The 15,227-nt window shown below is 45.3% G+C and overlaps 1 protein-coding gene across 2 annotated transcripts in view; it reads left to right on the top strand.

Moving 5' to 3' along the window:
• LOC110499977 (muscarinic acetylcholine receptor M2) overlaps window positions 1–15,227 on the top strand; it is an 82,072-nt gene that overhangs the window by 63,774 nt on the left and 3,071 nt on the right. The gene's annotated exons all lie outside the window — the stretch shown is intronic.

Below are 15,227 nucleotides of genomic sequence, written 5' to 3'. Positions count from 1 at the left end.
ATGTGGACACCTGCTTGTCGAACATCTCATTCCAAAATCATGGCCATTAATATGTAGCTGGTCCCCCCCCCCCCCCCTTGCTGTTATAACAGCCTCCATTCTTCTGGGAAGGCTTTCCACATTGCTACGGGAAAGCCTTCCCAGCATTTCCCGTAGCTGATGTTGGGCGATTAGGCCTGGCTCGCAGTCAGCGTTCCAATTCATCCCAAAGGTGTTCGATGGGGTTAAGATCAGGGCTCTGCAGGCCAGTTAAGTTCTTCCACACCAATCTAAAAAAAAACATTTCTGTATGGATGTCGCTTTGTGCACGGGGGCATTGTCATGTTAAAACAAGAAAGGACCTTCCCCAAACTGTTGCCACAAAGTTGGAAGCACAGAATCATCTAGAATGTATGCTGTAGCTTTAAGATTTCCCTTCACTGGAACAGGGCAGAAATTTGACCAAGTGACTTGTTGGAAAGGTGACGGAGCCACGTTGAAAGTCACTGAGCTCTTCAGTAAGGCCATTCTACTGCCAATGTTTGTCTATGGAGATTATTGCTGTGTGCTCGATGTTATACACCTGTCAGAAAAGGGTGTGGCTGAAATAGCCACATTTGTATATGTAGTGTACTGTAGATTGCTCTATTCATAATCACTAAAGACTTTGTTCATCAGATTGGAGGATGTACTCCTTCACACCAGGTGTGCTTCATTTCCATAATCTAATTACTGGACCAAATTGTTTCCATTAATTCCCTAATTCCATGTTGCTCCAAGTTTGTTCCCAGCATCTGTAAAAGATCCAGACACCTGTTCCTCTCCCTGTACCCGTGAGACAGCTGGCTCTGGACCTTCACTGTAGAACAGGGCGTAATGGAACCAAGCTTTATAGAGGAGGCCTCAGCGCAGGGCAGGGCCAATGGGTTATTTCTGCAACGTGATACGACTACTGAGCCACAAACTCCTAGAGAGTGGAGAGGCGGTGCGGCACCGTGTGAACCACAATGAGCCAGCGGCAGGCCCGCTCATTGCCATGCATAGTGTGGATGGCTGTGGACAACAGGAGAGTCCCCCAGCAGTATAAAAAAGGAAACAGGATATATTGTCATTCTCTACGGGAGCGTATAACCTGGGAGATACGCACAGATGATGACAGTGGCCATGTAGAGCGTCACATTACCAAGTGTAATAAGTTTCATGACCGTAGCCTCAGCCAAGCACAACACTATAGTGATTCTGTTTTCCAGGATTCCTCGGTCTTCTCCAATGAGGCTGAACCCAGCACTATATCTTGCTACGTGCCACAGCAGGATTTAGTTATCTTTCGATTCAAAAACAAATATTTGTATATTTGCCAGTCATTAGCACTGCCGGGAAGAATACTGTAAATATAGTGACAAGCTGATGGGAAGTGTCTGTTTTTAGAGTGTTAGCCCATCAAGGTGTACCAGTGACAGTTACCATTGTGCACATTCTTTCCGTGCCATTACCCCCTCCCAAACATGGTGCCTGTCCCGGCAGTTGTCACCTACGGCATTCCGCCAGAGTGATGACCTGGCTACCAGATGTTGCCGTTAATGTCTGCCTGTCGATAATGAGCTATTTCAGGGGTGCCGCTACTGTCCTTGTATCCCAGTGGAAAACATGGCACATCCGTCTGCCAACAATGACACCTGGGACACTTTCCAAAACAAGATTTCACTGGAGCTAATAACTCTTACTTTCTGCCGTGTCAGAAGTCTTGCTATGTTATAAAGTCTGATTTGACTTAATTATCCCTGTTCGTACAGGAGGTCTGCATTCTTTCAGTGCATAAACAATGATTGTCCTAACTCCAAAAACATGGTATCTAGTTTAGATTTTATATGATCGCAAGATTACTGAAAATGCACTGCACTTCACCAATACACAAAGACTGCTAATTACCGTTCATCTAACACAGGAAACATACGTCCAGTGTTTTTCAGTCGAAGGTCAATTATGAACGCAGTAATGTGTAGTGAAAGGCAATATTGGTAGCATTTGGGTAAGCAGCGTGATTGTGTTTGTCAAGTGGCAGCAGCCACGCGGGGACACTCAATTTGACAGGAGGAAATTGACTCGTCTGCTTGAGAACTGTTTTTTTTGTCATTAGAATTTGGGCTGTGTGTATCTTTGTTTTCCATAGCAATTTTGTCAAATCACTGTGCGATATTTGACCTGCCCATATGGCTCAGAAACTGTTACCAATTGAAAGCAGGCTAAGTGATAGGTTATATTTCTCTTGCTCTGGATCTGACAAAACAACTTTGCATATTCATACTGTCATACTGTGGTATTTGCATAACTGGGCAAGGAAGGACTAGATAAACTTTGTAGAGCACAACAGTTAGTCCTATAGTTGGATAATGCTTCATCTTCAGGAATTACCTATGAGTTGAACCTTTGCATTACATTGTCCAAAGTCTATTTTGTGGCATTTGCTAAGTTGTTCCTGTGTAAAGAGCTCCTACTCTAGTGCTGTAAATCAGAACAGCCCTATTGGTGGTGTGGTCTGACAGGACGCTAGAGGTCGTACATGACAGTCATTTTTCACAGATTGCATTGGAGACTGCTGTAGAAAACTAGCCAGCATATGAATAAGCACATATATGTGCATTCTCAGAGAGCTGTGCAGACAGGGGAGAGGAATAGGGGACACTTTAAATTGACAGACCTTGTATTTGGGGAAGTATAATTTGTGGTACATCCAGGATGAATGTAATTTCTAGGAAGTGGCATGTAAAGGTCAGGTTGTGGGCTCTTCATCTTCTAAGGAGTAGAGGGGGTTCATCTAAAGCAGAGGTGTCAACCTCAACCCATGGAGAGCCTAGTGTCTGCTGGTTTTTATTCTTTCCTTTCAATGAAGACAACCAGGTGAGGTTAGTTCCTTACTAATAGGTGACCTTAATTCATAAATCAAGTACAAGGGAGGAGCGAAAACCCACAGACACTCGGCCCTCTGTGGAATGAGTTTGACGTGATCTAAAGCAATGGAGGGAGAGCAGAGGTGTTTTTATGATTCGGTTCACCCTCACAGTGGGGACCGACCCAAGCTGATGAGGAGGTGTCACATACTATCTGGGAGGATCAAGGTTACTCTGCTCTTCATGCACAACACAGACACACATGCGCACACACACTCACAGACACACTCACAGATACACACACACATGCGCGCACACACACACACACATACACACACAGACACACAGACAAACACACTTCCATCTTCTACACACGTACAGTGCCACATGGCCCGTCAGTGATCTCTGGAGAGGACAGCAGGCAGTGTTTGCACACCCCAGAGTGTTTTTTTCATCGGCTTGAATGTCATTTACTGCTTGTCAACTCTCCATTAACCCCTCGCGCTTTGTGTCCACTCTGCCACTTCAGCGGCGCCTGTGAACTGTATGCTTTGTCACACCTGCTCAGACATTTCCATGCTGAGGAAACATGGCGCCAGAGGGGATGGCTGCCGTTTTACGGGCTCCTAATCCTTATTGTTTTGTATTGTTTGTAACTCATTTTGTACATAATGTTGCTGGTAATGTTGCTGTCTCTTATGACCGAAAAGAGCTTCTGAACATCAGAACAGCGATTACTCACCTCAAACTGGATGAAGATGTTTTTATTTTAAGATTCCGAAGCAAATTATATACTGCTTTGTCAAGACAAGGCCCAAATCTCAGTCATCAGCTGAGGAAAAGGGGAGGAGGGCGGGGTACATTGTAAGTATTTGTGATTGCACGTTGGCCAATAATACAGATGGAAGTGGTGGTTTACCTACTCATCAGCAAATTCCTACAAGGCACCTCACCCTCCTCCCCATTTTCCTCCAGCCAATGTGCAATCATTGGAAAACAAACTTGATGATCTACGACTGTCCTACCAATGGGACATTAAAAACTGTAATATCTTATGTTTCACCGAGACGTGGCTGAACGACGCCACAGATAATATAGAGCTGGCTGTCTTCTCTGTGCATCGGAAGGACAGAGCAGCTATGTCTGGTAAGACAAGGGGCGGGGGTGTGTGTGTATTTGTCGATAACTGCTGGTACGCAATGTTTATTTTTTAAGAAGTCTCGAGGTATTGCTCGTCTGAGATAGAATACCTCATGATAAGCTGTAGACCACACTATCTACGAAGAGAGTTCTCATCTATATTATTCGTAGCCGTCTATTTACCACCACAAACCGATGATGGTACTAAGACCACACTCAACGAGCTGTATAAGGCCATAAGGCCATAAGCAAACTAGAAAATGCTCATCCAGAAGCGGTGCTCCTAGTGGTCGGGGACTTTAATGCAGACAAACTTAAATATGTTTTACCTCATTTCTACCAGCATGTCACATGTGCAACCAGAGGGGGAAAAAACTCTAGACCACCTTTACTGCACACACAGAGACACATACAAAGCTCACCCTCCATTTGGCAAATCTGGCCATAATTTTATCCTCCTGATTATGGCTTACAAGCAAAAACTAAAGCAAGAAGTACCAGTGACTCGCTCAATACGGAAGTGGTCAGATCACGAGGATGCTACGCTACAGGACTGTTTTGATAGCACAGACTGGAAAATGTTCCAGAATTCATCCAGTGACATTGAAGAGTATACCATCACAGTCACCAGCTTCATCAATAAGTGCATTGAAGACGCCATCCCCACAGTGACTGTACGTATATTTCCCAACCAGAAGCCATGGATTGCAGACAATATCCGCATCGAGCTAAAGACTACAGCTACCGCTTTCAAGAAGAGGGGCACTAATCCACTATGCCCTCAGATGAACCGTCAAAAAGCCAAAGCATCAATACAGGACTAAGATTGAATCCTACTATACCAGCTCTGACGCTCGTCGGGTGTGGCAGGGCTTGACAAATATTACAAACTACAAAGGGAAACAGCCAAGAGCTGCCCAGTGACGCGAGCCTACCAGATAAGCTAAATGCCTTTTATGCTCACTTATAGGCAAGCCACACTGAAGCATGCATGAGAACACCAGCTGCTCCGGGTGACTGTGTGATCACGCTCATCGTGGCCGATGTGAGCAAGACCTTAAAACAGGTCAACATTCACAAAGCCGCAGGGCCAGACGGAATACCAGGACATGTATTCAAAGCATACACGGACCAACTGGCAAGTGTCTTCACTGACATTTCCAACCTCTCCCTGACCGAGTCTGTAATTCCTACATGTTTCAAACAGACCACCATAGTCCCTGTGCCCAAGAAAGCGAAGGTAACCTGCCTAAATGAATATCGCCCTGTAGCACTCACGTCGGTAGCCATGAAGTGATTTGAAAGGCTGGTCATGGCTCACATCAAGACCATGCCGGAAACCCACTCCAATTCACATACTGCCCCAACAGATCCACAGATGACGCAATCTCAATCACACTCCACACTGCCCTTTCCCACCTGGACAAAAGGAACAACTAAGTGAGAATGCTGTTCATTGACTACAGCTCAGCGTTCAACACCTTAGTGCCCACAAAGCTCATCACCGAGCTAAGGACCCTGGGACTAAACACCTCCCTCTGCAACTGGATCCTGGATTTCCTGACAGGCTGCCCCCAGGTGGTAAGGGTAGGCAACAACACATCTGCCACGCTGATACTCAACAGTGAGGCCCCTCAAGGGTGCGTGCTTAGTCCCCTCCTGTACTCTCTGTTCACCTATGACTGTGTGGCCAAGCACAACTCCAACACCATCATTAAGTTTGCTGATGACACAACAGTGGTAGGCCTGATCACCGACAACGATGAGACAGCTTATAGGGAGGAGGTCAGAGACCTGGCAGTGTGGTGCCAGGACAACAACCTCTCCCTCAATGTGAGCAAGACAAAGGAGCAGATTGTGGATTATATGAAAAGGAGGGCCGGACAGGCCCCCATTAACATCGACGGGGCTGAAGTGGAGCTGGTCGAGAGTTTCAAGTTCATTGGTATCCACATCAACAATGAACTATCATGGTCCAACACACCACGACAGTTGTAAAGAAGGCAGGACAATACCTTTCCCCCTCAGGAGACTGAAAAGATTTGGCATGGGTCCCCAGATCCTCAAAAAGACACTAGAGAGGGTAGTGCGTATTACCCAGTACATCACTGGGGCCAAGCTTCCTGACATGAAGGACCTATACACTAGGCGGTGTCAGAGGAAGTTATCAAAAAGAGTTATCAAAAAGACTCCAGTCACCCAAGTCATAGAATGTTCTCTCTGCTACCGCACGACAAGTGGTACCGGAGCGCCAAGTCTAGGACCAAAAGGCTCCTTCTACCCCAAAGCCATAAGGCTGCTGAATAATTCATTAAATGGCCACCCGGACTATATACATTGACCCTTTGTTTTTACACTGCTGCTACTCGCTGTATATTATCTGTGCATAGTCACATTACAAATTACCTCGAATAACCTGTACCCCCTCACATTGACTCGGTACCGGTACCCCTTGTTATTGTTATGTAATTTTCTTGTGTTACTTTGAAATCTTTTCTTAACTCTATTCCTTGAACTACATTGTTGGTTAAGAGCTTGTAAGTATGCATTTCACTACACATGTTGTATTCGGCGCATGTGAAAAATCCCCTTTGATTTGATCTGATGACTGCTTGTCTGCCTCCCAAGCTGTTTGCAAGATCAGAGAGACATCTTTCCATGGGAGGTATATAAAGGTCAAAACATCCCATGAGAAGTGGATCACGCTCTGGGTTCAAATGTATAGGTTTCTCCAGGCTGCTATCAAGGGAAAGGTCCTGTGGCTCACATTATGATCCCACTGGGTTTGATGCTCCAAGGAAATGAACGCAAACCATATTGAATAAACTACATACAGTATGCATAATCCAGTGACTGAAGATTACAGTCTTCATGAACGCATTCACCACCATATAGCCTTATGAGAGTAGATCGTGGAAATTGCCTTTTTAATTTTTTTGATGACATTTTCTAAGATGGCATCCACCAACTCGACAAGATCACAACCATTAAACTTCCAATGACTAACACCACAATGCTCCAATAGCCTATAGGAATCACAAATATAACATACTGGCTGTTTATTGATGTGTGGGTGTATTCAATACTGTTTCCCATTTTGCATGCACTTAACACACACTTATGATGAATCGAGCCAATATTTACCTAACCGGGTTGTCAACCTCACAGTGGCAGTTGAAAATCCACAGGAGCTCAGCTGAGATGAAAGATCAACATTTCATCTGTAAACAATTCCAAAACACTTTCATTCAAATGGGTTTGTACAGACAATAGGGCATGGACACAACGCCTAGTACAGTCTAAATGCCGTTCTGACTGATTTTCACATAATAACATTTTCAGGTGTGTGTGTACACATTGGTGACTTGAGCAACATGTAGTCTGTGTCACACTCTGACCTTTAATATCTCTGTTTTCTTGGTTGGGTTGGGTCAGGGTGTGACGAGGTTGGGTCAGGGTGTGACGAGGGTGGGTATGCTAGTTTTGTATTGTCTAGGGTTTTTGTAGGTCTAGGGGTTTTGTAGGTCTAGGTATTTATATGTCTATGGTGGCCTGATATGGTTCCCAATCAGAGGCAGCTGTTTATCGTTGTCTCTGATTGGGGATTATATTTAGGTGGCCATTTTCCCTTTTGTGTTTGTGGGTTCTTGTTCTATGTTTAGTTGCCTGTCTGCACTATTCATATTAGCGTCACGGTTTGTTCAGTGTTCATTCTTTTAATAAATTAGAATGTACACATACCACGCTGCACCTTTCTCTCCTTCGTCCGACAGACGTGACAGTCTGATTCTGACATTCCACTAAAAGACAACTTTGATCCTAAGACAACCTCTTTAGATAGAACTGCAGACATTCAATATAAGCATTTATTTCCCCACTACTAACTGCACTGGAATCAGCCTGCCCTTAAGCTCAGCAGCATTAGTAACTAACCTGATATGTTCTTCCTGGAACAGACCCATGTAATACCACTGAGAGGAGTGTTGAACGTTATTGATCTTGGGGGGGGGGGCGTGGTAGTGGGTGTGACCAATGGTGATGTCTCTGACCCAACAATTTTGAGGCCGTCCTCTTGGCTGCAGAGACTTGTTTTAAAGCTTATTTCCAGCAATTCTATACAATTTGTCACGGCTTCTGTCATGTTATTATACTATCTGAGTGACTCAAACGTTATAACAAAATTAATGGGGTTCTCCCCGACTTTAATTTAGGAGATTGTTACTTCTCATTATCTGTTTCTCTACATACTGTATGTCTGATTTTAGTCGTTCAAGTGTACACGTGAAAACGTTTTACTATCCCGAATACAATGTTCTGCTGTGGTGCAGCGAGGAAGGCCTGTGTATTCCAGGCATGCCTCGCCACAAACAGCTCAGTAAACAAAGGCCTTAACCCTGTGTATTCCCATGGAGAGCAGGCAATAAAAACGCATCTAATCATCTGAAACAGGGGGTAACTGCCCTGGGCTTTACCTTGAATCAGTGCTCGGAGATGGGAATGAGAATCTGTACCCTGGGGAGTCAGCATAATGCATCACTTTAAGTGCAGCTAAATAACCCGGTCCCCTGTAATCACATTCCCTTGCATGTTTTATACAGAATCAAGATTAAATTATGCTTGTGTGTCTCCCAGGACATAGGTGAAGTCAGAACATCGCTTGTGAATCTAACAAATATGACCTGGAAAGTGTACCTAAAAAAAACATTTTGGTCAAAACTATCAGTTTGATTTGTTAGATTTCGGGAAAACTTTTCTTTACGTTTTGCATATTGGTGATCTGACTTGTCTGGGGTTAGACAGTACAGAGAAAATGGATACCCACATAAATGCAGAAAAAGGGAGAAGTTGGCCCTCCCTGCCTGTCAGCGTATGCGCTACTGGTGTTTGAAGTCAGGTGCAGGAGAGCAGAGAGTTGTGAGCAGGCGCACTCTTTATTGGGCAGAAGCACAACGGACACAACAGCGTCAAACCTCCAGCCAACATGCAAAAGAGAACTGCGCTAAATACAGTCACAAAAACAAACGTAATAATCCAACCTCCTATGGGTTACACAAGAATACCCAGGGAGGAAATAACCAGCCTGGCGCAACACACTGAACATGTAACAAAACAAATAACTCCACACAAGGACATGGGGGGGAACAGAGGAATATATATATACACAATGTAATTAGGAAATGATAACCAGGTGTGCGGGGAACAAGACAAAACAAATGGAACAATGAAAAATGGAGCGGCGATGGCTAGAAGGCCGGTGACGTCGACCGCCGAACGCTGCCCGAACAAGGAGAGGAGCCGAACGCTGCCCGAACAAGGAGAGGAGCCGACCGCCGAACCCTGCCCGAACAAGGAGAGGAGCCGACCGCCGAACACTGCCCGAACAAGGAGAGGAGCCGACCGCCGAACGCTGCCCGAACAAGGAGAGGAGCCGACCGCCGAACACTGCCCGAACAAGGAGAGGAGCCGACCGCCGAACACTGCCCGAACAAGGAGAGGAGCCGACCGCCGAACCCTGCCCGAACAAGGAGAGGAGCCGACCGCCGAACACTGCCCGAACAAGGAGAGGAGCCGACCGCCGAACACTGCCCGAACAAGGAGAGGAGCCGACCTCCGAACACTGCTCGAACAAGGAGAGGAGCCGACCGCCGAACACTGCCCGAACAAGGAAAGGAGCCGACCGCCGAACACTGCCCAAACAAGGAGAGGAGCCGACCGCCGAACACTGCCCAAACAAGGAGAGGAGCCGACCGCCGAACGCTGCCCGAACAAGGAGAGGAGCCGACCGCCGAACCCTGCCCGAACAAGGAGAGGAGCCGACCGCCGAACACTGCCCAAACAAGGAGAGGAGCCGACCTTGGTGGAAGTCGTGACACTGCCTCCCAAAAAGCACAGGCAATTTTCAGCTCTAGTGATCCAGCTCCAGGACCAGCTAAGTCCAAATGTGGAACAATACTCAACTTATTTATTCACACATCCACAGCAGCAACTTACTCTCCTTGGCGTTTATTTTTTAAACTTACTGAACATGGGGAAATGGGGACAGTGGAAATCAATGACATGGGAGATGGGACTACACCACAAATCACAGGAAGGCAATACAAATATAGATATATTCATAAGATAATCTAACATAAAAAAAAATAGGTTTTAGCCAAGGAGGAAACAGTGTACATGACAGGGCAATCGAAAATAAACATAAAATCTTTAGGAGCCTGAGATGTGTGCTTTTGTGTATGAATGCAGTCTATGGTGTAGATCACCCAGGTGCACTGGATCTCAGTGATGACTGATGACTGATGAGAGGCAACCTCAATGATTGATGGCCATGCTTGAGCCTCCAGGCCTCGCCTCAGGCGGTTTGAACTGTACACACGCACAGCGGGGCTGCTGTACAGCTGGAAGCCTACACCTGTAAGTCAACGACTGCAGGGGAGATACCATTATTCACCTCACAGGCTGTAATGGCACCATTATCTCCCTGTCACGTTTTGTGTCTCGGCACCAATCACTGGGGGATATAGAGTGAGTTCAGAAATGATTGACACATTTTGATAAAGATGAGCAATAAAGACTGTATAAAATAAATAATTAAAATAATGAGCTACATTGTATTGCTGAAAACACTGGAGAAATTAATTGTGAATACTGATGAGTGAGAAAGTTACACACGGTCAAAGATCATACCCCCAAGACATACTAACCTCCCCTGTTATTGGTAATGGTGAGAGGTGAGCATGTGTCGTGACTCGGGATGTAACTCTCACTCCTGCTGAGCTACAGCTAATTCTGGGTCGGAGAGAGCAGGAGGCCATAAAGGCGGGAATTCATCGTGAAAATCTGAAAAACAGGAAGGAGAGGGCCGAGCATCTCTGCTCGCGGTCAACCAGGGATTGCAGCATTAGCAGGTTTACTTCCATCGTCAGCACCTTCACCTTCACCCAAAAGTGGAGCCCGGGGAATTACCAGAACGGAGGGGATGTGCAGTGAAACGTGAACTTCCACTAACCCCCTTTTTTGAAGTCATTCTGGAAGAAGATAATAACAACGGGGACTGGGGGTTTGGGGAGGGGCAGGATCGGGTTGGATACCCTAGGATTGGCTAGGGTATCCATAGGACAAGTAGACTGATTGTAAAGGGCTTTGCTTAAATAAAAACAGGGAGTGGATTTCCACTTGCTAGAGTGACCAAAATAAAACAGAGGGCTTCCTCTCTTTGTTACCATGTGGGTCCATGCATGGGGTGTATAGCAATGTCTTAGGATGTTAGGCTAAGGCATGACACGGTGACTATACCATTTTATTCTCGTGGGACTAAGGCATGACACGGTGACTATACCATTCAATGTCGTGGGACACTAGGTCCCATTACGGTGAGTAACTCCAGGTCCACAGGTGAAGGGTATGTGACGAACACCCGAAGGTGTAAAACTAAATATTTATTTAATAATAACAGTTGCCAAGCGTAGAAAGTATACCATCACTCTAGTTTCCCTGGTCTTATAGTTCCCCTGGTCTTATAGTTCTTCTGGTCTTATAGTTCCCCTGGTCATATAGTTTCCCTGGTCTTATAGTTCCTCTGGTCTTATAGTTCCCCTGGTCGTATAGTTTCCCTGGTTTTATAGTTCCCCTGGTCTTACAGTTCCTCTGGTCTTATAGTTTCCCTGGTCTTATAGTTCCCCTGGTCATATAGTTCCCCTGGTCATATAGTTCCCCTGGTCATATAGTTCCCCTGGTCATATAGTTCCCCTGGTCTTATAGTTCCCCTGGTCTTATAGTTCCCCTGGTCTTATAGTTCCCCTGGTTGTATAGTTTCCCTGGTCGTATAGTTTCCCTGGTCAGTTCCCCTGATCGTTTAGTTTCCCCGGTCTTATAGTTTCCCCGGTCTTATAGTTCCCCTGGTCTTACAGTTTCCCTGGTCATAGAGTTCCCCTGGTCTTATAGTTCCCCTGGTCTTACAGTTCCTCTGGTCTTATAGTTCCCCTGGTCTTATAGTTCCCCTGGTTGTATAGTTTCCCTGGTCGTATAGTTTCCCTGGTCAGTTCCCCTGATCGTTTAGTTTCCCCGGTCTTATAGTTTCCCTGGTCATAGAGTTCCCCTGGTCTTATAGTTCCCCTGGTCTTACAGTTCCCCTGGTCTTACAGTTCCTCTGGTCTTATAGTTCCCCTGGTCTTATTGTTTCCCTGGTCTTATTGTTTCCCTGGTCTTATAGTTCCCCTGGTCATATCGTTCCCCAGGTCTTATAGTTTCCCTGGTCTTATAGTTTCCCTGGTCTTATAGTTTCCCTGGTCAGTTCCCCTGATCGTATAGTTCCCCTGGTCATATAGTTCCCCTGGTCATATAGTTTCCCCGGTCGTATAGTTTCCCCGGTCTTATAGTTCCCCTGGTCTTACAGTTTCCCTGGTCTTACAGTTTCCCTGGTCATAGAGTTCCCCTGGTCTTATAGTTCCCCTGGTCTTATAGTTTCCCTGGTCTTATAGTTTCCCTGGTCAGTTCCCCTGATCGTATAGTTCCCCTGATCGTATAGTTCCCCTGATCGTATAGTTCCCCTGATCGTATAGTTCCCCTGGTCATATAGTTTCCCTGGTCTTGTAGTTTCCCTGGTTTTATAGTTTCCCTGGTTTTATAGTTCCCCCTGGTCGTATAGTTTCTCTGGTCTTATAGGTCCTCTGGTCTTATAGTTTCCCTGGTCTCATAGTTTTCCTGGCCTTATAGTCCTGGGAGAGCCTGATGAACTACGGGTCGCCCTACCCCTGAGCTGGACACCCCACTGAGTGGTTTTTAATAAAAAGGTTTCTTCCACTCCAGCTGTCGGCTGCCGAGCTCTACGCCGCTGGTATCAGTGGGTTGCTAGGATCGGGACTGGGCTGGAAGGTCAATGCCCGTTGGTAATAGGCTTGAAGCAGGGATAACCTAGGCCAGCTCATTAAGCTCAAGGGGGAGGCGTGAGTTGGGCAAGACACAAGTCTTGGGGATATGATCTCTAACCCACTAACTTTCTCACTCATCATTATTCACAGGATTATCCGTAATCATGGTAGCATCCACATCAATGTAGAAGTGTTTAGAAACATATTCTATTCTTATTTACACTAATAATGAATGACACAATACATTATTTACCATTCATTTCTATTGGGCACAAAATAATCTGAAACACAACCAAATCAAACTGCAAAGGCATCCAACAAGTATTTAGTCACAAGCTTGATGTAGTCATTACATGCTATGAACATTCTGAGGAGGAGTAGGAAAGATCGGACCAATGCGCAACGTGGTAAGTGTCCATATTTTAATGAAATATAACCGAAACCTGAATACAAAAGAACAAGATAAATAAATGAAAACCGAAACAGTTCTGTATGGTAAGACACAGAAAACAACTACCCACAACCCATAGTGGGAAAACAGGCTGCTAATTATGGTTCTCAATCAGAGACAACGATCGACAGCTGCCTATGATTTGGAACCATACCAGGGCAAACACAGAAATACAAAACCTAGAATACACAACATAGAATGCCCACCCCAACTCACTTGTTGAACACCATCTAGGTCACATTTAATTTGGATAGTCCGGATACTTTACAAATGGCCATACTATCAACAAATTATCTGTTGACAAGCAACTGCTTGCTAGGGTTAGGGTTAGGTTTAAAATAAGGGCTAATGTAAGGCTTAAGTTTAGGGTCAGGATAAGGGTTATGGTTAGTGTTAGGACTAGGGTTAGGGTTAGTAGATAGTTAGTTGAAATGTTACTGATAGTCCGTAGAGCATCTACAAATAAGGTGTTACCCATTTAGTCAAATGAGTAACCAGACTGCAGCCCCGGATCGGGCATCAGGCGTCTGTGTCCCATCCTCTCAAGGGAAATGTCAAATACTGACTGGCTGGGCTCCGTAGAGTGTGAATGCAATGTCTTCAGCAGGGTGATGTCACCATGACAAGGTGAGGAGACATTTAGAAGAAGACTTTCTCTAGAGGCCCTTAAGCCACATTTATGTGCCATGGTAATACAGAGAAGGGATTTGGGACTGTCTCTGTTTGGTTCCGGAAGGTCAAAGCTTTGGCTTTTATGGCAGAGATTTCAGGTGTAGGACGAAGGCTTATGTTAGCTGGAGGTGGACAAAGATGTGCCGAGGGACATACTGACTCCCCCATCCTCAGTCTCTCCTCACTGAATCATCCACTTCCTTTCTCTAATCCACTTCTCTCTAGTGAGCCACAAGTGTGTCCTGTTTGTATTGTTGGATGTTTTAACATACAAATTGGTGGACTTAAACATTTGATGGGGATTAGTCCAGCTTAGCTCTGTGCCTAATGCAATGATTAGGGATTTCTGTCAGAGCAGATAAGTAAATTACTGTATAGCTAGTTATTCAGAGGCTGTGTTCAACTGTTAAAGGGGCATAAGCCTAAAAGAAGGACCTAAGATAGAAGGAGCTGTTCAGTGTCAGTTAATGACCTGTCAGCCAATACCTCCTCATTAAGTCCCATTTACATCAACCAATTGTGCATTGTGACAGTCAAACAGGTCCCTGAACCATCCAGTATCACAAAACAACTACTCAAAGTGAAAAATTACTCAGAGACAATCTGAGTAACTCAGTCAGATGCTGTACACCAAATGAGATCACCCTGCCATCGGCTGAACCATTATTAAACTGTCAGAGATGTAGCAAACGTGCAGAGAGCATGTTCCCTCCAAACACTTTACCGTGAGACTGGTAGCTTCGTCTGAGGCAGGCTAACAGTATAGACTACAGGCCACGAAACAAGGTAAAATACTAGGGGCCTGAAAACACATGGATCAATTTGTATTTTCTTTGAGCTGCAGAGCCCGTCCCCCAAACAGCTGGATATAATACTACCAGTTCTTACCTGCCTGAAACACAGCTGGATATAATACTACCAGCTCTTACCTGCCTGAAACACAGCTGGATATAATACTACCAGTTCTTACCTGCCTGAAACACATCTGGATATAATACTACCAGCTCTTACCTGCCTGAAACACATCTGGATATAATACTACCAGTTCTTACCTGCCTGAAACACATCTGGATATAATACTACCAGCTCTTACCTGCCTGAAACACATCTGGATATAATACTACCAGCTCTTACCTGCCTGAAACACAGCTGGATATAATACTACCAGCTCTTACCTGCCTGAGACACATCTGGATATAATATTACCAGCTCTCACCTGCCTGAAACGCA

The sequence above is a fragment of the Oncorhynchus mykiss genome, chromosome 21 (assembly GCF_057628025.1).
Source record: "Oncorhynchus mykiss isolate SJ-2025 chromosome 21, ASM5762802v1, whole genome shotgun sequence".
Taxonomy (NCBI): domain Eukaryota; kingdom Metazoa; phylum Chordata; class Actinopteri; order Salmoniformes; family Salmonidae; genus Oncorhynchus; species Oncorhynchus mykiss.
This window is presented reverse-complemented; position numbering and strand designations above follow the sequence as displayed.